The 24,746-nt window shown below is 32.1% G+C and overlaps 1 long non-coding RNA gene across 1 annotated transcript in view; it reads right to left on the reverse strand.

Moving 5' to 3' along the window:
* Positions 1-21,633, reverse strand: part of LOC136084222 (uncharacterized) — a 39,316-nt gene extending 17,683 nt beyond the window's left edge. The window contains exon 1 of the long non-coding RNA XR_010640405.1: positions 21,587-21,633. This is a non-coding gene — a long non-coding RNA (uncharacterized LOC136084222). The remainder of the gene's footprint in view (positions 1-21,586) is intronic.
* Between the last annotated feature and the right edge of the window lie 3,113 nt (positions 21,634-24,746).

Here is a 24,746-nt window from a genome sequence, read left to right on the forward strand (position 1 = left end):
GGTTATCTAATTTTGTGTTTATGGCATCTCTGGATATCAGTTTATTATAGAGATAGGAACCGCGATATGAAATTGTGAAACGCGATAGTTTTGTTTTTCTAAACGGTATGTTAAAGTTTCCTACTTCTCGAGTGTCATTTCTATTTCTATCGCTTTTAAAGAAATCATTTGAGAAATGTAATAGGACAAGCCCGAGTTTATATTTCAGCATAAACAATAAGTTTTGATAAATGTTTATTCTATAGACGTTTAGTACATTAAGGAGTTTTAACAAAGGTTCAGCATGAGTGAATTTGTCTTATTTTATAGACAATTCTAACGGCATGTTTTTGACGTCGATAAAGTGATTTCTAATTGGATATATTGGTACTTGCCCATGCTATATTACCATATGTATATTAGGTCTGTATAAATGAGAAATAAAGATGTTTTAGATTTTCTTGGGATAACATTGATCTAGCTTTGTATAGCACGCCAATGTTTTTGGTTATTTTAGTATTTAAATAGTCAATGTGTGCTTTCCATGAAATATTTTCGTCAATTAGTAAACCTAGAAATTTTATTATTGAGGTTCTTTCAATATTTTTGTTTTCTATTTATAGCAATGGTAATATATTTGGTATTTTTTTTCTTTTTTGGTTAGGATGGAATAAAATGTAATTTTATTCCATCCTAACCAAAAAAGAAAAAAAATAGTTTTTTCCGTGTTTAAAGATAAAAAAATGGTTTTTTCCGTGTTTAAAGATAACTTATTAGGTTTTAGCCAGATATTAAGTTTTTCAAGTTCAATATTCGTTGTTTCAAAGAGTTCTTTAATAGGCTGAGATGAATAAAATAAATTAGTATAATCTGCAAACATTATGATATCAAGTTTGTTTAAGACTTTCGGAAGATCGTGAATGTATATTAAGAACAATAAGGGAGCTAGAATGGAACATTGGGAAATGCCATATTTAATCTTAAGCAATTTTGAACAGATATTTTCATCAGTATTAACACATTGCTGTCTGTTTAGCGAAAAATTTTTAAACCAGAGTAATGCAACATTTTTTACGCCATATTTTTCCAATTTTTTGAGCAGGATAGCATGATCAACAGTATCGAATGCTTTCGATAAATCAAAACAAATCAACTGCTCTTTGCAAGATCTTAGTAAAGATATTCTTTTCTTTGGAATTTTTTTTTTTTATGTTATACAACAATGTTGTTATTATATATGATTAGAAATTCACTGCCAGCCCTTATTTTATGAAATATTATTTTAACATACAAGTGTTTATCCCTAGTGTTCGTAACGTATAGTTTGTGTAAAATTTCAGTATTTATTTAATTTTTTTCTCTTTTCTTAAAAAAAAAACATTCCTTAACCTATTTTGAATATTCTCTATTTATAACTTTATTTTAACACTCGATTTCTTTCCGCACAACGGCTCTAAAATAAAATACCGAATATACTAAAAAATATAAAATCAAAAATACAAAAAAACATAAAATCAAAATACACCAAAAAAATATAAAATCAAAAACACACACAAAAAAATATTAAAATGTTAATAAAAAACAGAAATGTATATATATATGAACATTGTTAAACCAATATATTGTATAACGTCATAAATAGAACCTCAATTAATGTATCTTGAAAAAAAAAATTTTAAAATAGTTATTGTTTTGTAATACAAAAAAAAAACTTTGTCAATGTGGACATTGATATTCGGAATATTATCACCAAAGTCTCGCGATCGGCCTCAAAACGACCTTTCAAATATAAGAATGCGAAGAGGACAAAACTCACGATTCTTACTACTTTTCAAAGTATTGGGTGGCAAGTTCATTTGTAAAATTTACTAAAACCAAAGCTGCAATTTTTTAAGACAAAACACTGGGACAACAAAATGTCTCAGTACTACAAAACTACATGTAAAATCTAAGGCAAATACGGGTCCCTGTTTAACATCCCCCTAAATCAACAAGAAACTTTTATTTAGAAATGGCAAAAAACAAAAAAACCAGTTGTGTCAGCCGAACTTTTCTGGAACAGTTCAACAAAAACAACAATGCCGTGGACCCTGATTTGGAAAAGAAATTTTACGCGATTCCCACGCATATGGACCGACACAAAACATCCTCTTCCGATTTCTCCATAACAGCTTACCTTCTGCTGGCTTGCTTGCATAGCACAAGGCAACAGATCGTTAAAAACAACAAATATAAAACTTGCGGAAAAATAAGGACAATCTGCACATCTTTGCCTACTGTCCTCTTTCTGTTACAATATGGGAATACTTTAAACATGTAAATAACTCCTTGACATCCCAAAACAACATTTCTCCAATAAATTCGATGTTCTCGCTAGAGACTGCGAGTTTATCGAAGAAAAACCCTACCTCGCAGCTGCTGTTGACAGTCACTCAAACCATTATAAGTGAAATATGGAACAGCAGATGCCACCATATGTTTAACAATTCAATTATTAACCCAATGGCAGTGAGTAGGATAATTAACAGATACCTCAGGAATATTATTACTTTAAAATATAATTATTACTTTAAAATATAATTATCATGTCCGTAGAAATACCACGGACATTTTCTGTCAATTTTTTTGTATTAAAAACGTTTTTTGTCAAATAGAGAATGGGAGAAATAGAGAAAAGCCTTAAACTAAACATATGAGCTAAACTAATACACTAGCTCATAGCGAAAGCTAAATGTTTAGTTAAGTGTTCCTGTTCCCTGCAAATAAACTTTTCTTTTTAACAACATAAATATATTTTATTTATGATCATAAAATCACTGCCAGTACTTATTTTATATTATATAATTTACTATTTGCATTTTTATTGTACCTTTTGTAACGTGGTGTTTGTGTAATAGTCCTATACTTTTTTCTTTTTATTTTACTTTTTAAAATCTTTCTTTACTAAATATATTTAATTAATCTTTACCAACTTCATTTACAACATCTACAACCTTTTTCCGTTTTCTCAATTTCTTTCCGCACAAAGGCTCAAAAATAAAAATAATAAAACCGCAATAAAATATAAAATTAAAAAAATACAAAAAAATACAAAAAACAAAAAAATATATATACATTTAGAGTCGAGAAATTATTTTAAAAATTTGAGCCTATATCTTGTTGAATAATTTAGGATAAGTCAACGTTGAATTCAAGTAAAAAAGCTTTGTAAATATTATAAATGCATGTTATAAGAATATATATAATATATATATATATATATAAAAATGAAAAAAAAAATGTAAAACTTATTGTAAATAGTATATGCTTATTTATTATGCAGAAATAGTTGAAAAAAATTTTGTAAATATTTATTCATTTGTAATAATAAAAGAAAAGGACATTGAAAAAAAAAAAGAAAACTCTTGAAAAAGAAAAAAAAAGTTTGAAACAGTCTGAAAAAAAAGTCTGAAAAAGTCTGAAAAAAAAGTCTGAAAAAGTCTGAAAAAAAAGTCTGAAAAAAAGTCTGAAAAAAAAGTCTGAAAAAAAAGTCTGAAAAAAAAGTCTGTAAAAAAAGTCTGAAAGAAAAGTCTGAAAAAGAAAGTCTTGAAAGTGAGAAAGAAAGTTTTCTAAAAACACAAAAACTATATCCACCCAGCCAACAAGCAAACGACTCGGGAAATTGGAGTGTGAAACTCCAAAAAAATTAATAAATAAGACAGAGTTAAAAGAAATCATGCTTTTGGAAAAAGTTTTGTTTTCGAAAGAAAAAGATGGGATGTGGTACGACGACGAAACAGATTCTCTAATAATGATGAAGAACACGATAGCCAACTTTGTGCGAAAAAAAATATCGTAAGATTTATTTTTCTTCTTATTTTTTTCGTTTCAATTTCCTTTTAATTTAGCTTTTTTCTCAAATCAGACTTCTATTTCGAATTTTTTCGTTCTAAACCTTCATTTTTTTCTTTCTGCAAAAAAATTTTTTTTTCGAGTTTTTCTGTTCTATTTTTAATTTCTCATTAATTGTGCTTGTCACGTTTTTAATAAGCGTTAAAGCTGTGGTAATTTGAATTGTTGTAGTTCGCGCTTTTGTGTAAAATTGTATGGTCCAGTGCGTCCATCTGTTTGTACTACGTCAGTTAAATCGAAAACTCGTGCACTAAGAATAAGACTAAAATGTTTGTTTTATTTTCGTCAGGTCGTAAAACTATTATATGTATGTTTAAGCTACACGAGTTTTCAAATTAAGAAAGCTGTTTCTCTCCATAATGGCTATTAACATTTTAACATGCAACATAAAGGGTCTAAACGACCAAACCAAGTCATAGTTGTTGCGGGGTGGCGATTTTCTCTAAATCTAACATTTCGTTAACCGAACTAAAAAGGACACTAACGGTAGACTTACCTTTGAAAACGGAAAATCTCCGGGCTATGACGGACTTCCAGCTGAATTTTACAAAACTTTTTGGCACGTTTTAGAAAAAGATTTTGAAGAACGTGCCTACGAAATTCTTTGTGTAGAAAAAAATACCAGCCACTCTTTGAAAAAATCAATAACTTCACTGATTCCCAAACAAGGAGATCTTACTAAATGCAAAAATTGGAGGCCTATATCTTTAATCGGAGTTGATTACAAAATAATCAAAAAAGACTTTCAAAAGTAATGGAGAAAATTTTAGAACCAAATCAAAATGCGGATTTCCAGGGAGAAACATTTTTTAAATTTACATCTAGTACGTGATCTAATAGATTAAGCAGAATTTAAAAAACTACCTAGTTTCATTTTGACAATAGATCAAGAAAATTCGTTTGACAAAGTCGATCGTGCTTTTCTGCTGCAAATTCTCCAAAAACTTAATCTCGGTGAAAATTTTGTATTTTACATTAACACCTTATATTCAGAAGTTTTGGCAACTGTTCTGAATAACGTCTTCCTGTCGACCTCCTTTCTTACGGAAAGGGGAGTTAGATAAAGCAACCCTCTCTCTTTTTCTGTATGTTTTTTTTGCTGAAGCTTTGGTTTTAGTGATCAGAGCGGATAGCAGAATAGAGGGTTTTTCTCTACAGGGAACACCGAAACCTCAAAGACTATAGCAGTACGCAGACGATTCGAATTATTTTGATAAGGACGTAAAATGTGTCCGCTATTTCTTTGAAAACGTAAAATTATTCAAAAAAGCAAGTGGTTCAGTGATCAACGCCTCAAAAACTAAGGGTCTTGCTCTTGGGGGTTTTGATTCCGGAATTTAAAGAGGATTAGATAACATAGAGTGGAACAGTGACACCGGTTTCAAAATTTTAGATGTTACTTTTTACACCAGACTGAACGATACTTCCAATTTCAACTGGCAAGTAGCTCCTAAAAAAATAGAGAAAAAGCTCAAGTTTCCGGGACTACGTACTTTGTCACTTAGAGAAAAGACTAATTTGATAAATACGCTTGCAATGTCAAAAGTGTGGTTTCTAGCAAACGTGTTGCCCACTCCTGATTGGGTAATAGAGCGTTTGCATAGAGCCATTTTCAAAAATCTGTGGCAAAAGACCAATTTCTACCCAGTCAAAAGAGAGAAACTTTTCTTATCCGTCAAAAACGGGGGTCTCGGAATATTTTCATCGAAGGAGCAAAGTCTTGCAAAAAAAAACAAACGTTTTTTGTCAAATAGAGAATCGGAACTTGAAACTAAACATATGAGCTAAACTAATACACTGGCTCATAGCAAGAACTAAATGTTTAACTAAGTTTTCTTGTTCCCTGCAAATAAACATTTATTTTTTTAACATAAATGTAGTTAATTACGATTAGACAATTGCCGCCAACGCTTAATTTATAATATATAATTTACTATTTGCATGTTTTTAGTACGTTTCGTAACGTGGTGTTTGCATTAAAGTCCTGTATTTTTTATTTTTTTTAATGTTACTTAATAAAATCTTTTTTCACTAAATATATTAAATTTATCTTTTCCAACTTCATCTACAACCTTTTTATTCTCGATTTCTTTCCGCACAACGGCTCAAAAAATAAAAAAGCAAACATATAAACACAAAAAAATATAAAATTATAAATACAAAATAATTAAAAATTAAAAAAAGCAAAAAAATAAAAATTACAAAAAACAAAAAATATACACACATATTGAGTCAAGAAATCATTTTAAATATATTGTTAAATAATTCAGGATAAATCAACGTTAAATTCATGTAAAAAAGCTTTTGTTAATTTTATAAACACATGTTACAAAATTAAACATAAACGAAAATATATATAAAATGAAGAAAAAATGTAAAACTTATTGTAAACTATATATGCTTATTTATTATGCAAAAATAGTAAATAAAATTTGTAAATATTTATTATTTTGTAACAAAAAAATAAAACAATAAAAAGCTTTGTCACTTAACAAAGAGACTATGCTGATAAATACATTAGCACTACCCACAAATACACTTTTTAAAAAAAGAGGCTATATAGCAGACAATCTCTGCCCACAATGTATGAACAAATCAGAAAACATACAACACATGATATTTGAATGTGAAAAAGTTCAACCTTTAGTAAAATACACCTTAGCCCTCATTCACAAATATACCCATACCATATACCTCTTAAAAACTCTTTCAAATTACTTTTTTGCTTTTCATCAATTTGTAAATAAATTTTATATTGGAAAACTAATAACTAACGAACTATTATATATAATATATTGCAATAGAATGAGGTCGTTCCACCACAAGAAATTTTACCCCAGTAGGACGTTCATGCTAGAATTCCAAGGCAAAATTAAATTTTGTCAGAAGAATTTCAAATTTCTATAATTAAAAATAAAAAGATTTCTTTTCTAAAACAATGCAGATATATCTGGAGCGGAGAAATAACATTAATCTAAAAATTAATAACAAAGTTCTTATAAATTGAAATGCCCAAAAATATTTTATGAAAATTAATTTTTTTTTGTTTTCTTTTTTGCTTTTTCGTTTTAAATTCTTCGATTTTTAATTTTTTCGCTTTTTCGTTTTCGTCTTCGATCTTTACTAAGTGGGTTTTTTTATTTTTTAAACGTGAGCCCTCTGGGAGTCTGTCTTTATGTATTTTAATAGTGGAACAGTAGACCACCTTGTAATTTTATTTATATACTACTGTAACATTATTAATACCTCTGCGTGGCAAACGCTCGAGGAGAATGAACTACAATACGATAAATACATTAGCAATGTCAATGTCAAATGGTTTCTGGCAGACGTGTTGCCAATTCCTGAATGGATAATAAAACGTCTGCATAGTACCATTTTTAAAAACTTGTGGCGAAAAACCATTTTCAAAAACCTGTGCCAAAAGACCAATTTAATCCGGTCAGGAGAGAAACACTTTTTTTATCCGTCAAAAGCGTGGGACTCAAAACACTCTTTGTGAAACTGCTGAAAGCGGAGACCAAACCCACAATTATTACTACTTTTCAAAGTATTGGTTCGCAAGTTCACTTATCAAATTTACAAAGCAAAATTAAAGCTGGAATTTTTTAAGACAAAACAATTTTCCAAAACACTGGGACAACAAAACGTCTCAGTACTACAAAACAACAGTTGAAATATTAGGCAAATCGGGTCTTGTCTGTCCCTGTTTAACTGGGGTTTAACATCCCCTAAGATAATAAAATTTTTTAATTAGAAGTGGCAGAAAACAAATAGGCAGTTGTGTCAGCACAACTTTTATGTATCAGTTCAACAAAAACAACAATGCCGTGGACCCAAATTTAGCAAAAAAAACTTTACCTCCCACGCAAGTGGACCGACACAAAAAATCCTCTTTTGTTTTTAAAGAACAGTCTACCTTCTGCTAGCCAAAGCATAAGGCAACAGATCGTTAAAAATAACATGCAAAACTTTTGGTAAAATTGAGGACAACACTCACATCTTTTCCTTCTATCCTCTTCTTGTTGAAATATGGGAGATATTAAATACTTTAAACATTTATATAATTATATACAATATGGGAAATATTAAATTTTTTAAACATGTATATAACTCTTTGACATCCCAAAAATTATCCGATAAATTCGATTTCCTCGATTGAAACACCAAATCTATAGGAGAAAAACCCTACTTTTTAGCTGTTGTTGACACTCACTCAAACCATCATGTGTGCAATATTAGCAGATACTACCATATGTTTAACTTAAAAATTGATCCAATGGTAGTGATCAGGGTAATAATCAGGAACATTATTAATTTCAGAATCAGAAATATTATTACTTTAAAGTATAGCTACATGTCCGTAGAAACATTGCGGACATTTTCTGTCAAGTTTTTTCTATTAAAAACGTTTTTGTCAAGTAGAGAATAGTAGAGAATAGAAAAATCTAAACATATGGGCTAAACAAAACAACGGTTTGAAGTAAGGTATGCATATTTTGTAATACTTCGTATTCTTTATATTTTATCAACCCTAATATTGTTATATGCTTACAAGTTTATCACTGCCAATAATTGTTTAGAATATATAATTTCTTTATATAAATGTTTTTATGACATTTATAATAGTTTTATTTTTATGCTCGTCAGTGTTGCTGTATCGTAAGAGTGCTGTGAGTTTAACATTTTTGTTTAAAACTTTTATTTTAAAACGCTTTATTTTAATTCTTAAATGTCTTTTTTTATTTTAAATCGCTTCTTTTTTTTTTTGATTCCTCTCCGCACAAAGGTTCAAAATTAAAAAAAAAAATTAAAAAATAAAAAAACGCAAAAAAATATAAAATTAAAATTAAAATTAAAAATATAATAAAATAGTAAATAAAATTAAAAATTAAAAAATATACATATATATATAAACAGTAAAACGTCTATATTGTAAAACCTTTTTATTATATTAATCTGAGATAATGTAATTTCATAAAATTGTAAATATTTATTGCTTTATTAAAAAAAAAAAAAACGAGAGTTATACATTCAGGACAGGTGTCTCTAAGGAGGAAGCAGAATGTGTACCCGAAAACGATAAAGATATAAACAAAAACCAGCAAAAGAAAGCCAACCAAAACAACTGAATATAGATATAGAAAATTCGCAAATACCAATTCACTGTAGTATAACAGAGGATGATAATACCGTTGTCGATAATAAAACAAATTTAGTATATAATGACAACGCAATGGAAGAATCGAAAGAATCGAAAACTACCGAATAAATAAAAACCACAATAAAAAAACTCCGAAAAAAAGATAACATTATCAAAACTCCATCAGAGGAAAAAATAAATAAATTAATAACTTATGTAAAATAATTACAAGCCGAAATATAAAAAACTAAAACTGAATATTAAAAACTAAAACTCGAGGAGTTAAAGCATATAAAATCAAAATAAACGCAAAATTGAAAAAAAAAATTTTTAAGTTAATACATCACTTATTTTAACAAAGTATTTCTTATAAACCGATAGTACTTCCTTGTCAGCTATCAATTTCAATTTCGTCTTAATACCCTTCTTAAGTGATTGTAAAAATGTTGCATTAGTTTTTTTCAAACATGCACTGATACACCCAATCAACTGTTGTGAACTTTTGGCCTCCCATCCACCCTCATACACATTCTGAGCCAATACTCCTCAAAAGTCTGTGATTTGCCGGGCTTTGCGGACATTAGGAGAATTTATATCGACCGGCACGAAATTGATGTTTTTATCCATCCAGGAAATAGCCTCTTTAAACCTACGAGCACTAGCTAAATCTGGCCAAAAAATATAATTTAGGTCTTGATGATACTTATCAATGAATGGTATAAGTCGTTCCTCTAAGCATTTTTTGATATAAATGCCTGATTTTATTGCAGCCGATGTTGTTGACCGAAAGAGTGGTTTCGACATTCCGTGCTCAGGTAGTGCTATCCAAACAAGAATTATTTTTTGAAATTTTTCTTATCCCGCAAAACGGACATTATCTAGACAATTGTCTTTGTTGTCCGTGTAATATTCGGCGTTTCCAGGCATTTCATTGCTGCCGAAACAAAAATATTTTTCGTCGTCTAAAATTAAAACACAATTTAAAAAAGATTAAAATTGAAACACGAGATTTCGGCATCTTTTTTTTTGCCTTAGACGTATTTATCCATCATTGTATTTGGGTGTTTTTTCACGTTTACGGTACTTAATGTTCATTTTGGCCAATTGTGTACAAATTGTCTTTTGATCGACGTTGAATTTACATCCGAGTTTTCTTTGACTTTTACCTTTTCGATTGTTGGTTAACTTGCGAAGTTTTTGTTTTTTTTGCTCGAGTCCACGATGATGGGCGTCTGTCCTGTAAGGTCACTGTCCTTTGATTTGTCAATTGATATAATTATATGCTGTTTTGCGACAGGATCCTTCTTTAATAAAGTGGTTAGCAGTTTTAGCTTTGGTAGCTTTTGGATTTTTTACAAAATAATTTTTGACATTATTTTGAAGAACTGCTCTATCTTTGCAGTTTAACTTTTTTTTTAATAAAACTAGAATATTTAAAAATAAAAATTACAATCGAATGCTAAAATATAATATTATGGATTTCAAGCAAAACTAAGTTAACTTTTGTGTAACTAATTTCTCCTCACCCATTATATATGGTATATATCCTAGTATAGTAGTAAAAATTAAAAGTGCTACCCCTATAACATTTTAAGGTCACATTACGTATTGTAACGTAAACGAGATTCGTTACGTTACGTGCAAAATGTCCGTTATTTTTACGTAACCGAGACGAAAGATTTTACGTAACAACACGTAACATTGTTACGTAACAATACGTGCAAAATGTCCGTTATTTTTACGTAACCGAGACGAAAGATTTTACGTAACAATACATAACATTGTAACGTAACGTTACGTGCAAAAATGTAATTTTTACGTAACCGAGATTTTACGTATAACGTATTAATATGTAACATTTAGACCTAATAAGGTGTGATCATGGTCACCTACGGCGACTTTCAATTTGCGACATTTTGAATTATTGAATGAGATTACATAAGCAATAAATGGATTACATTTTAGTCACAGCTTACACTTATAGCCGGCACAGTTCAGTCTAAACAACAGAAACCTTCGTCTACAGCGTAAGGGGAAAACTTTTACAACAATAGGAATCACACTAAAACTTGAAACAGCTACAATCAATACTGATAAAAAATTTTTTTTTTTCTTTTATTACAAAATAATAAATATTTAAAATTTTTTAATAACATTAACTAAGGTTTTATGTTTTTACAATATATGGTTTTACAAGTTTTCACAAATATATACATTTTCTGTTTTGTAAATTTTAATACATAATTTTTATATTTTTAATTTTTTTTTTTTTTTTTGTGTTTTTTTTGATTTTATATTTTTTTGTGTTTTTTGGTTTTATATTTTTTTGTTTTTTATTTTTTTTCCGTTGTGCGGAAAAAAATCGAGAGTTTAGATTAAGTTAAAAAAAGAAGAAATTTTAAAATAGATTAAGGAAAGAATGATTTATATGCAAAAAATAAAAAAAGGAATTACAGGACTTTTACATAAACATTACGTTACGAATACTATAGAAAAAAAAAATTTTGTGTTAAAATAATATTTCATAAAATAAGGGCTGGCAGTGATTTGCTTATTTTATATAATAATAAGTTAGTTGTATAACATAAAAAAAAAATGCAAGAGGAAAGGAACTCTTTACTAAACATACAACGAGCCGTTGTTTTATTTTAGCTCATATGTTTAGTTTCAGACTTCCATTCTCTACTTGACAGAAAACATTTTTTATACAAAAATACTCACAAAAAATGTCCGTGGTGTTTCTACGGACATGATAATTATATTTTAAGGTAATAATATTCCTAAAGTTCCTGATTATTACCCTGATCACTGCCATTGGGTCAATTTTTTTGTTGTTGAACATGTGGTGGCATCTACTGTTCCATATTGCACTCATGATGGTTTGAGTGAGTGTCAACAGCACCTGCGAAGTGGGGTTTTTCTCCGATAAACTCGCTGTTTCAATCGAGAAAATCGAATTTATCGGAGAAAAGTTGTTTCGGGATGTCAAGGAGTTATATACATGTTTAAAATACTCCCAAATTTCAACAGAAGGAGGACAGTAGGCTAAGATATGCATATTGTCCTCGATTTTACCACAAGTTTTGCATTTGTTATTTTTGACGATCTGTTGCCTTGTGCTTTTGGCTAGCAAGGCCGCAAAAGGTAAACTGTTGTGTAAAAAACGAAAGAGGATGTTTTGAGTCGATCCGCATGCGTGGGAGGTGAAGTTTTTTTTCCAAATTTGGGTCCACGGCATCGTTGTTTTTGTTGAACTGTTCCAAAAAGGTTCTGCTGGCACGACTGTCTTTTTGTTTTTTGCCACTTCTAAGTAAAAATTTTTTGTTGTTCTTAGGGGGATGTTAAAAAGGGACCCGTTTTTGCCTAATATTTCGATTGTTGTTTTGTAGTACTGAGACGTTTTGTTGTCCCAGTGTTTTGGAAAATTGTTCTGCTTTAAAAAATTCCAGCTTTGGTTTTGGTTCGTAAATTTTATAAGTGAACTCGCCAACCAATACTTTGAAAAGTAGTAATAATCGTGAGCGTTGTCCTCTTCGCATTCTTTCAGTTGAAAGAGTGTTTTGAGGCGAAGTGCAAGATTTTGGTCTTTCAGTGATAAAATTCTTATAATATTATATTATAACAAAAGCTGGTTTTGTGGTTTATCCTCCTCCGGCTCTTTGCAAAATAGAGGCCACATTACCAAGGACCGCAAAGACAAGTTCGGCTCCAAAAGGAGCGTAATAACCCGCTCTACGGACCAAGAGTAAAGTGATTTAAGGAAGAACGAAGATATGTTTGAGTGAAAGATAGAAGTAGTCGATTTAGAAAGATAGCATAGAGACAGCGGACAGGATTGCACGCGGTGATAAGATTGTGCAATTAAAATGTTCGCTAATTAATACGAAACAATCGATTAAATAAATTCGAAAATTAATTTTTACTTACTACGTTACAGTAATTGTAACAAAAGCTGGTTTTGTGGTTTATCCTCCTCCGGCTAATTGCCATATAGAGGCCACATTACCAAGGACCGCAAAGACAAGTTCGGCTCCAAACGGAGCGTCATAACCCGCTCTGCGGACCAAGAGTAAAGTGATTTTGTGAAGAACGAAGATATGTTAGAGTCAAAGATAGAAGTAGTCGATTTAGTAAGATAGCATAGAGAGAGAGGACAGGATTGCACGCGATGTTAGAAGGTGCAATTAAAATTTGTTCGCAAAATAATTTCGAATTAATACGGAACAATGGATTAAATAAATTCGAGAATAATTTTTTACTTACTTTTTTTTTTTTTTTTTTTTTTATTACAAAATAATAAATATTTACAAAAGTTTTAACTATCTCTGCATGATAAATACGCATATTTACAATAAATTTACAAATCTTAGAACTTTATTTATTTTTCCATTTATAAATATTTTTATATTATAAGAAAGTAAAAGAGAAAAACAAGCTTTTTTAACATTTAATAAACTTTGATCTATTCTAAAATATTATTTGGTTTAAATGCCAATATTTTTAAAAATAAAGTCGTGTTTTTATATATATATATACATTTTTTTAATTTTTGTTTGTTTTTTGTATTTTAATTTTTTTGTGTTTTTTAATTTTTTATTTTTTTGTATTTTTATTTTTATATTTTTTTGTGTTTTCTTTTTTTTTTTTTTTTTTTTTTGAGCTTTTGTGCTGAAAGAAATCGAGAATATGGAAAAGGTTGATAATGAAGTTGGTAAAGATTAATTAAGTATATTTAGTAAAGAAAGATTTTATTAGATAATACTAAAAAAATACAGGACTTTTACACAAATTATCACGTTACGAAATCTACATAAAAAAAAAACAAATTATAAAATATATATCTTAAACTAAGGGTTGGCAGTGATTGTCTAATCATATATAACAATATTTTTGTTGTAAAAAATTATATGTTTAAAGGACACGGGAACGCTCAACTAAACATTTAGTTCTTTCTACGAGCCAGTGTGTTAATTTGGCTCATATGTTTAGTTTCAGGTTCCCGTTCTCTATTTGACAAAAAACGTTTTTAATACATAAAAGTTGACAGAAAATGTCCGTGGTATTTCTACGGACATGATAATTATATTTTAAAGTAATAATATTCCTGATGTTTCTGGTAATTATCCTGATCACTGCTGTTGGGTCAATATTTGAATTGTTAAACATATGCTGGCATCTGCTGTTCCATATTTTACTCATAATGGTTTGAGTGACTGTCAACAGCAGCTGCGAGGTAGGGTTTTTCTCTGATAAATTCGCAGTCTCAATCGAGAAGATGGAATTTATTGGAGAAAAGTTCTTTTGGGATGTCAAGGAGTTATATACATGTAACATATTGTAACAGAAGGAGGACAGTAGGCAAAGATGTGCAGATTGTCCTCAATTTTACCGCAAGTTTTACATTTGTTGTTTTTAACGATCTGTTGCCTTGTGCTTTTGGCAAGCAAGGCAGCAGAAGGTAAGCTGTTATGAAAAAATCAAAAGAGGATGTTTTGAGTCGGACCGTATGTGTGGGAGGTTTTTTTTGGGAAGGGAATTTTTACTTACTACGTGGGAGGAACTTTTAATTAATTTTTTTTTTTTTTTTTTTTTTTTTTTTTTTTTTATGAAAATTTTATAAAATTTTTTTTGTTATTTTTTGTAGTTTTAGTTTTTAATGTTATACTTTTGTTTTGTTTTTTTTATCTTAGTTTAAAGCTTATGGATGCTGTATTTTTTTGTTGGTTATTTTTATGAATTTTAAAGTTTTTTAAATATTTTTTATTTTTTAATATAATATTTATAATTTTAATTTCTGAAGTATTACTTTTGTTTTTTGTATTAAATTTAAGTCCAGTCGTCATGGTTGTATGAAGAATTGTTTTGGATTTGTGTATTGCTTTTAATATAATCCCTTGATTGTCCGGCAGGTATCTTATTTGCTTTGTTCCTTTTACTTAGTCTTTCGAATTTTCTCTGATCATATTCTGCTTTTTTGTATGCCTTAAATAATAATAGTTGATCTTCTGAGCATTTTGTTTTATCGAAGCCGTAGAATAAATTTAAGTTGTAAACATGCCTCCCAGTATAATCTAAGCAAAGATATTCTGAGGGATGTTCGATTTGTTTTTCTGGTTCTTCTATGTTTGCTTCATTTATGATGTTGTCGTTGTGAGGTTCGATTTTGTTTTCAATATTATTTTTGTTAAAACTTTGACTTTCTTCCATGTGATTTTCTGTTTCTTGTGTTTGAGGATTTATTTCAGGCGGTTGTGCTATTTGTTCGGGTGTCTTTTGTTTTGTTTTATTTATGTTATTGGTATCGTTGTTTATAATTTGGTTTTCAACAGAGTTTTGGCGTATCACCATAGGGGCTTCTGATTCTTGTGGTTTAGAAAAGTTAAATGTTGGTTCAGGTAGTTCTTCCGATGTTTCTGGTTCATTAGATTCCGTTACTTTTTTTCTACGTTGTTCGGTCACTTCTATAAAGTTTTTTTTTGGTTTTAGGTTATCTTCTTTGTTTTGACCAGTATAGATATCCTAACGTTATATCCGCATAGTTTTAAAGATCTTGGTATTGGTTTAATTAATTGATTCATCATAGCGACTAGAATTCCTGTATAGTAAGAGGTTCCGTTTTTAGGCGTTTTGCGATACACTGCTCTTGTGTGTATATGTTTCACATATCCGAGTTGCTCAAGAGCCACACCGACAGGTAAATATTTTTTTTCGAGAGGCAAACCGATTACCGATACTGCAACTCGTTTGCATAAGTTTCTAGTAGGGGTAGAATTATAGAAATGGTGGGTTACACCATTAATTAAAAGTCCATTTTCAAGGACCGACGATTTCGACTTGTCAGTTTTCATGACGAGTTCGATCATTGTCCCTTTACGAATAATTTGCAGGCCTTCCAGATCATGATCTAAGTTGGCGTTTTCAAGAGTGATTAAAATATTTGGTTCAGTCATGTGTTCTGTTATTTCACACAAAAGGGTTTTTTTCAATGTGCTAAATTCATTAGACAATATTGAGTTAAAATTAGTTGCTATAACTTCAGCATAGCTTTTTTTACTTACTACGTTAATTTTACTTACTTTTTTTTTTTTTTTTTTTTTTTTTATTACAAAATAATAAATATATACAATTTTTTAATAACATTAACTAAGTTTTTTATGTATTTACAGTATATGGTGTTACAATATAGCATAAATATATACATTTTTTGTTTTTTAAATTTTATTACATAATTTTCGTATTTTTAATTTTTTATTTTTTTTTGTTTTTTGATTTTATATTTTCTTGTGTTTTTTGGTTTTATATTTTTTTGTATTTTTTTGTTTTTTATTTTTTTTTGCCGTTGTGCGGAAAGAAATCAAGAGTTTAGATTAGGTAAAAAGAGAGAAGAAATTTCAAAATAGGTTAAGGAGAGGTTCATAAGGTAAAAGAAAGATTTATATCCAAAAAAATTAAAAAAAGAATTACAGGACTTTTACATAAACATTACGTTACGAACACAATAGATAAAAAAATTTTGTGTTAAAATAATACTTCATAAATTAAGGTCTGGCAGTGATTTGCTAATTTTACATAATAATAAGTTTGTTGTATAACATAAAAAAATTGCAAGAGGGAAGAAAGTCTTTACTAAACATACCACGAGCCGTTGTTTTATTTTAGCCCATATGTTTAGTTTCAGACTTGCATTCTCTACTTGACAGAAAACATTTTTTATACAAAAATACTCAGAGAAAATGTCCGCGGTGTTTCTACGGACATGATAATTATATTTTAAGGTAATAATATTCCTGATGTTCCTGATTATTACCCTGATCACTGCCGTTGGGTCAACTTTTTTGTTACTAAACATGTGGTGGCATCTACTGTTCCATATTGCACTCATGATGGTTTGAGTGAGTGTCAACAGCACCTGCGAAGTGGGGTTTTTCTCCGATAAGCTCGCTGTTTCAATCGAGAAAATCGAATTTATCGGAGAAAAGTTGTTTCGGGATGTCAAGGAGTTATATACATGTTTAAAATATTCCCAAATTTCAACAGAAGGAGGACAGTAGGCAAAGATATGCATGTTGTCCTCGCTTTTACCACAAGTTTTGCAATTGTTATTTTTGACGATCTGTTGCCTTGTGCTTTTGGCTAGCAAGGCCGCAGAAGGTATACTGTTGTGTAAAAAACGAAAGAGGATGTTTTGAGTCGGTCCGCATTCGTAGGAGGTGAAGTTTTTTTTCCAAATTTGGGTCAACGGCATCGTTATTTTTGTTGAACTGTTCCAAAAAAGTTCTGCCGGCACGACTTTCTATTTGTTTTTTGCCACTTCTAAGTAAAAATTTTTTGTTGTTCTTAGGGGGATGTTAAAAAGGGACCCGTTTTTGCCTAATATTTCGATTGTTGTTTTGTAGTACTGAGACGTTTTGTTGTCCCAGTGTTTTGGAAAGTTGTTCTGCTTTAAAAAATTCCAGCTTTGGTTTTGGTTCGTAAATTTTATAAGTGAACTCGCCAACCAATACTTTGAAAAGTAGTAATAATCGTGAGCATTGTCCTCTTCGCATTTTTTCAGTTGAAAGAGTGTTTTGAGGCGAAGTGCAAGACTTTGCTCCTTCGGTGATAAAATTCCAAGACCCCCGCTTTTGACGGGTAAGAAAAGTGTCTCTCTCTTGACCGGATTGTAATTGGTCTTTTGCCACAGATTTTGGAAAATGGCTCTGTGCCGACGTTCTATTACCCATTCGGGAACGGGCAGCACGTTTGCCAGAAACCATACTTTTGACATTGCTAACGTATTTATCAACATAGTCTTTCCCCTAAGTGACAAAGTACGCAGTCCCAGAAACTTGAGTTTTTTCTCTATTTTGTTTAGAGTTACTAACCAGTTGAAGTTGGTAGTATCGCTAAGTCTGGTGTAAAAAGTAACAACTAAAATTTTGAAACCGGTGTTGTTGTTCCACTCTATGCCGTCCAATTCCGGGTACAATCTGGGATCAATACCCCCAAGGGCGAGACCCTTGGTTTTTGAGGCATTGATCACTGAACCACTTGCTTTTTCAAACAGTTTTACTTTTTGAAGAAACAACGGACTGATTTTACGTCCCTGGCAATAAAGTTCGAATCGTCTGCGTACTGCTGTATTTTTAGGGGTTTGGATGTACCTGGTAGCGGGAAACCCTCTAATCTGTTATCTGCTCTGATCACCAAAGCGAGAGCTTCGGCGACAAAAACATACAGCAAAAGAGAGAGGGGATCGCCCTGTCTAACTCCCCTTTCCGTAGGAAAGGAGGCTGTCAAGAAACCGCAATTCAGAACAGATGCCGAAACTTCTGAATATAAGGTGTTAACAAAGGATACAAAATTTTCTCCAAGATTAAATTTTCGGAGAATCTGAAGCAGAAACGCACGATCGACTTTATCAAACGCCTTTTCTTGGTCTATTGACAAAATGAAACGAGGTAGATTTTTAAATTGCGCGTAATCTATAAGATCACGGACTAAATGTAAATTTGAGAATATTGTTCTACCTGGGATTCCGCAAGTTTGATTTGGTTCTATAGTTTTCCCCATTACTTTTGCAAGTCTTAGGGCCAGCGCTTTTGTGATTATTTTGTAATCAGCGCCGATTAGGGATATGGGCCTCCAGTTTTTGCATTCGGTAAGATCCCCTTGTTTGGGGATCAGTGAAATAATAGATTTTTTCATAGAGTGGCTGGTGTTTTTTTCTACGAAAAGCATTTCGTAGGCAAGTTCTTCAAAATCTTTTTCTAAAATGTTCTAAAAGGTTTTATAAAATTCAGCTGGAAGTCCGTCATAGCCCGGAGATTTTTCGTTTTCAAATTTAAAAAGGGCTTCTTTTAATTCAGCGACGGTTAGGCGGGTGTTTAAAAATTGGTTTTCATCATCACTTAAACGTTTAGTGATTTGTGACAAGACATAATTTTGGCTGTCTTTGCATAAACTAGTTTTGGTGTAAATGTTTTTGTATAATGAAACTAGGGAGTTTAGAATTTCACCAGGTTCACTCGTCAATGTGCCGTCATTCTTGCGAATTTCGGTAATTGACTTGTTCCGCTGTTGAACTTTTTCCAAATTATACAAAAATTTTGAAGGTTTTTCCCCTTCTTCGATTAGTTTTTGTTTCGTGCGAATAAACTATCCGGGAAACTGGAGCAAGAAAAGAGCATCGCGTTTTTCTTCAATGCTTTCTAAATTCGGGTTAGCGTTTTGTCGCTCCCGTTGGATTTCGTTTTCAATCCTTTTGATATTTTTTTTGTTTTTCGCACTTTCCTGTATCGATATGTGTTGTAATTCAGCCCTAACAAAAAGGTTGCAATCGTCCCACCATTTTAAAATTGACGTATAGGACCGTTTTTTAGTTTGCCAATCTTGAATTAAGAGCCTAATTTTTTGCCTATGCACCTCTATTTTCAAAAGGGAGCAGTTTAATTTCCAGTATCCTGGTCCTCTCCTGGGTTAACTAAAATTGACAGTTGTTGACACGAACTCGTGGTCGGAAAAAGGGTTGGTGAGAATTTTGTTGTATGTGGTTTTTTTAGCGACTTTTTCAGGGCAGTAGATTCTGTCGAGTCTACAATTGACCGTCTGATCGCGCCATGTGAATTCTCTTTTGTTGGGAAATTTGTAACGATAAACATCTACAAGGTTATACTTACCTTGGTGGACCCCGAGTTCAGCAATGCCGTAGGTGTGATATTTAGCGTTGTTTGTGCCCTCTGTGTCAAGAGGCAGGCTTTCGACCATGCTGAAATCCCCGGCCTTCAGGACGTGTAGTCCTGTGTCCTGCAAGAAATCTCCAAGGTCGTCAAAAAAGAGGCGTCTTTCTTTCGGCACATTGGGCGCGTAAATATTCAGCACCTGCATTTCGTGTTCATCAATTTTTATCATGACATTTAATATTCTTCCTTTGTTGTCCCTTTTTAGTTCGTGCAAAGACACATTGGATTTGGAGAGTATCGCCACCCCACAACAGTTATGACTCGGACCTGAGTTCCAAATAGACTCGCCAGTCCATTCGTCACTCCACTGTTTAACAGTGGACGGTCCGGATTTTGTTTCCTGAAGGAGGATAAGATCGAAGGTGGATTTTTTGAGAAACCCAAAAAAATTATTGCGTTTTTCTTGATCGTTTAGACCATTTATGTTGCACGTTAAAATATTAATAGCCATGAGGATCAGGTTTCCTAATTTGAAAACTCGTGTTCCTTAAACATGAATATAATAATTTTACAACCTGACATAAAAAACACAAACATAAAAACCTTAACCTTATAGCACGAGTTTTCGTTTGAACTGACGTAATACGAACAATAGGACTCACTGAACCGTAACATTCCACAAAAAAGCGCGAACTACAACAATACGAATTACGACAGCTTCAGCGCTTTTTTAAAAACGTGACATGCATAATTAATGAAGTTAAGAATAGATCGTAAAAAAGAATTTTTGTAGAAAGAAAAAGAAATAAAAGTTTAGAACAAAAAAAATTCGAAATAATTGTCTGATTTGAGAACAAAGCTAAAAAGTAAGATAAAAAGAAAACATAAGAGAGAGAAATAAACTTACGATTTCTTTTCCGCACATGTTTGGCTATCGTATTGTTCATCAATAATTAACAAGTCGATTTCGTCTTCATACGACATTTTCTTATTTTCTTCTAAAAAACAAAATTCTTCTAAAGACACTTTTAACTCCGTGTTATTTATCAGTTTTTTGGGGGTGCCACGTTCCAACTGCCCCAAACGTTTTCTTGTTGGTTGGGTGGAACGTTCCTTTTTGGTTTTAGCACTGTTTTCTTTTTCCTTGATGATTTCCTTTTCAGGATTAGTATCTACATCGATCTCAATACTGGCGTTGTTTACTTTGGTTTCTACAATTTCGTTGTCGATCTGCGGTGTAGTAGGAAGTAAAGAATTGGTAGGTGGATCGGTTTGGTTTGTTACTTTAGGGTTGGGTTCGGGCTGGCCAGGATGTTTATACCGTAAATTAAGACCATCAACTTTTTGGTAGCGGGGTAGCGGATTTAGAGTGGGGTTGTGCCAGTTCTTGATAATAATTATGACATTTCCAGTGAAAATGTCCTCTCCTAGGACCTTGCATTTCTGTAGGTAGAAAGAATCGAATTCTCTACGTCCTGCAGCTAGATGCTGGCCAAGCAGGATAGTAGCGCTTTGGCAGCCATTCCTAAGAGTACCTATTGGAATGTTCTGAACCAGGACGTGAACTTTTCGTACAAACTTTTGCTGAAAGTTTAAAACCATACCTTTAATTTCAATTTCAGCTTCTAGAAAGGATGTCAAAGTCGAGTTGTTTGTAACGGCAAATTCGAATAACTTGTTGGAGTAATGTCTAGTGACTCCCGAAACATTACTAAGTAGCTTCTTTTCAGCCAAGCTAGCAAGAAAATCACTATTGGAAACGTTAAGATCGCCATACCGACAAATAAGAACGTTCGCATTGTCGACTTCGAATTTCGTGTTGAAAATTCCAAGATTGCAATTGGGATGAACAGATGTGGTAACGGAACCAAGAGCAAAAGCATAACTTTTCGCCATTTTGATTGATCCCTACCTTATTACACAGAGACTAAAAAGTTTCAGTATGTGTTTTTTTCCGTCAAGGTTAGGGTTAGGGTTAACCCTGACCCTGACAGTAATTTAGCACATTTTCCATGGTTTTTTGCTGCTTGAGCACAAGGTAAATGTCAATTATTTTAGAATTTTTTTTTCATATTTGCTCCATATTGGCTTTCTTGTGTATTTTCGTTATGTAATAAAAATTTTTTTGAACACCCCTAATGTCTAGCTTAAAAGCCGAAAAATTCAAGCATAATTTTAACTATCATTGCTAATTGTATATGTATAAATGTATTTCTAAATAGGAGTCGTTCATTAAGTACGTAGGCTTTTATTTTAAACTTTCTTCCCCTCCCCTTTTTAGTACCCTCCACCTCAATAAAAGAATCTAAGCTTTTAACGTACCTACCTTTTTTTTAGTTTAGTGTCTCCTTTTATAATTTTGATATACGCTTTTTTTTGTTCCCTCCATCTCAATAAAAGAACCTACGCTTTGAACGTACCTACCTTTTTTTTAGCTTAGTGTCTTCTTTCTTTTATAACTGAGTCCTGATCCCCTTCTTCCCCCAACCCGTATTTACGCCATTTACAGATATAAATATTACAGTTACAGGCGCAATGGAGTGTTCATACATCAACTGTGTATTGTTTTATGTACCTCAAAATAATACTTTTCTACCGCATTGAAATCTAAGTTTTAATCAAAAAAGTTGCAAAAAAAACTTATTAAAAATGTATTAAAAATATTTTAATATGCCGTCTTCGGATTTATTAACGATTTATGCCGTTTATAAAACTTAAAAGCAGTTTTCTTTTAAATCAAACCCACTAGCAATCTGATTTAGCTATTTTATAAGATATTGTAGTTTATTCTCCTCGGACGTTTGCCCTGCAGAGGTATTAATAAATGTTACAGTAGTTAAGAAATCCTCTAATAAAATCCTCTACCTCGATATCAAAACGTTGACGGACTCACCCTAAGGTATAAGCATCAAGGCCAGCCCGAATCCACTCCAAAATCATCAAACCCAACCATTGTACCCTCAGATCCAATAAAACCCACTATATCACAAGTCGACAGCGCAAGTATAGACATTGATGTTAACAGTGGCAGCGTTGACATCAGTGTCGACATTGAAACTAATAAAGAAGAGCATAGTGGAAAAAAACAGTCTTCAAAAACACGAAAATCCGCCCAGCCGACCAGAAAACGACTGGGAATTTCGGAATGTGAAACTCCAAAAAAGGTAACAAACACAGCAGAGAAAAAAGAACCCGCGTGTTTGGATGAAGTTTTGTTTTTGAAAGAAAAAGATGTTTTGACGTGTTTTGACGACGAAGCGGATTCTCTCGTAATCGATGAAGACTATGAAAGCCAACTGTGTGCGGAAAAGAAATCGTAAGATTTTTATTTCCTCTCATTTTTTTCGTTTCAATTTTCTTCTTTTAACTTTGTTCTCAAATCAGACTTTTTTTTCGAACTTTTTCGCTCTAAATTTTTATTTTTATCTTTCTGCAAAAAAATCTTTTTTTTTCGACTTTTTTCTGTTCTTTTTTAATTTCTCATTAGTTATGCATGACACGTTTCTTAACGAGCGCTTAAGCTGCGCATGTTTGTATTGTTGTAGTTCGCGCTTTTGTGTTAAATTGTATGGTCCAGTGCGTCCATCTGTTTGTATTACGTCAGTTAAATGGAAAACTCGTGCATTAAGATAAAGACTTTTATGTTCGTTTTATTTGTGTCAGGTTGTAAAATTATTATATTTATGCTTAAGCGACACGAGTTTTCAAACTAAGAAAGCTGTTTCTCTCCATCATGGCTATTAACATTTTAACATGCAACATAAACGGTCTAAACGACCAAACTAAACGCGACAATTTTTTTGGTTTTCTTCAAAAGTCCTCCTACGATCTCATCCTCCTTCAGGAAACAAAGTCTGGACCGTCCACTGTTAAGCAGTGGGGTGACGAATGGACTGGCGAGTCTATTTGGAACTCTGGTCCGAGCCATAGTTGTTGCGGGGTGGCTATTCTCTCTAAATCCAACATTTCGTTAACCGAACTAAAAAGGGACGCTAACGGTAGAATTTTAAACGCCATGATCAAAATTGACGAACACGAAATGCAGGTGCTGAATATTTACGCGCCCAATGTGCCGAGAGAAAGGCGCCATTTTTTTGGCGACCTTGGCGAATTCTCGCAGGACACAGGACTACCCGTCCTGCTGGCCGGGGACTTCAACATGGTCGAAAGCCTGCCTCTTGACACAGAAGGAACAAACAACGCTAAATATCACACCTACGGCATTTCTGAACTCGGGGTCTTCCGAGGTAAGTATAACCTAGTAGATGTTTTTCGTTATAAGTTTCCCACCAAACGAGAATTCACATGGCGCAATCAGACGGTCAAATGTAGACTCGACAGAATCTACTGCCCTGATAAAGTCGCCAAAAAAACAACACGCTCCAAAATTCTCACTAACCCTTTTTCCGACCACGAGTTCGTGTCAACAACTGTCAACTTTAGTCAATTTAGGAGAGGACCAGGTTACTGGAAATTAAATTGTTCTCTTTTGGAAATAGAGGTGCATAGGCAAAAAATTGAACTCTTAATTCAAGATTGGCAAACAAAAAAACGGTCCTACACGTCAATTTTAAAATGGTGGGACGACTGCAAACTTTTTGTAAGGGCTGAATTACAACACATATCGATACAGGAAAGTGCGAAAAACAAAAAACAAATGAAAAGGATTGAAAACGAAATCCAACGGGAGCAACAAAACGCTAACCCGAATTTAGATAGCATCAAAGAAAAACGCGATGCTCTTTTCTTGCTCCAGTTTCCCGGAGCGTTTATTCGCATGAAACAAAAACTAATCGAAGAAGGAGAAAAACCTTCCAAATTTTTGTATAATTTGGAAAAAGTTCAACAGCGGAACAAGTCAATTACCGAAATTCGCAAGAATGACGGCACATTGACGAGTGAACCTGGCGAAATACTCAAATCCCTAGCAACTTATTATAAAAACATTTACACCAAAACAAATTTATGCAAAGACAGCCAAAACCGTGTCTTGTCACACATCACTAAACGTTTGAGTGATGATGAAAACGAATTTTTAAACACCCGCCTAACCGTCGCTGAACTAAAAGAGG

Source organism: Hydra vulgaris, chromosome 08 (assembly GCF_038396675.1).
Source record: "Hydra vulgaris chromosome 08, alternate assembly HydraT2T_AEP".
Taxonomy (NCBI): domain Eukaryota; kingdom Metazoa; phylum Cnidaria; class Hydrozoa; order Anthoathecata; family Hydridae; genus Hydra; species Hydra vulgaris.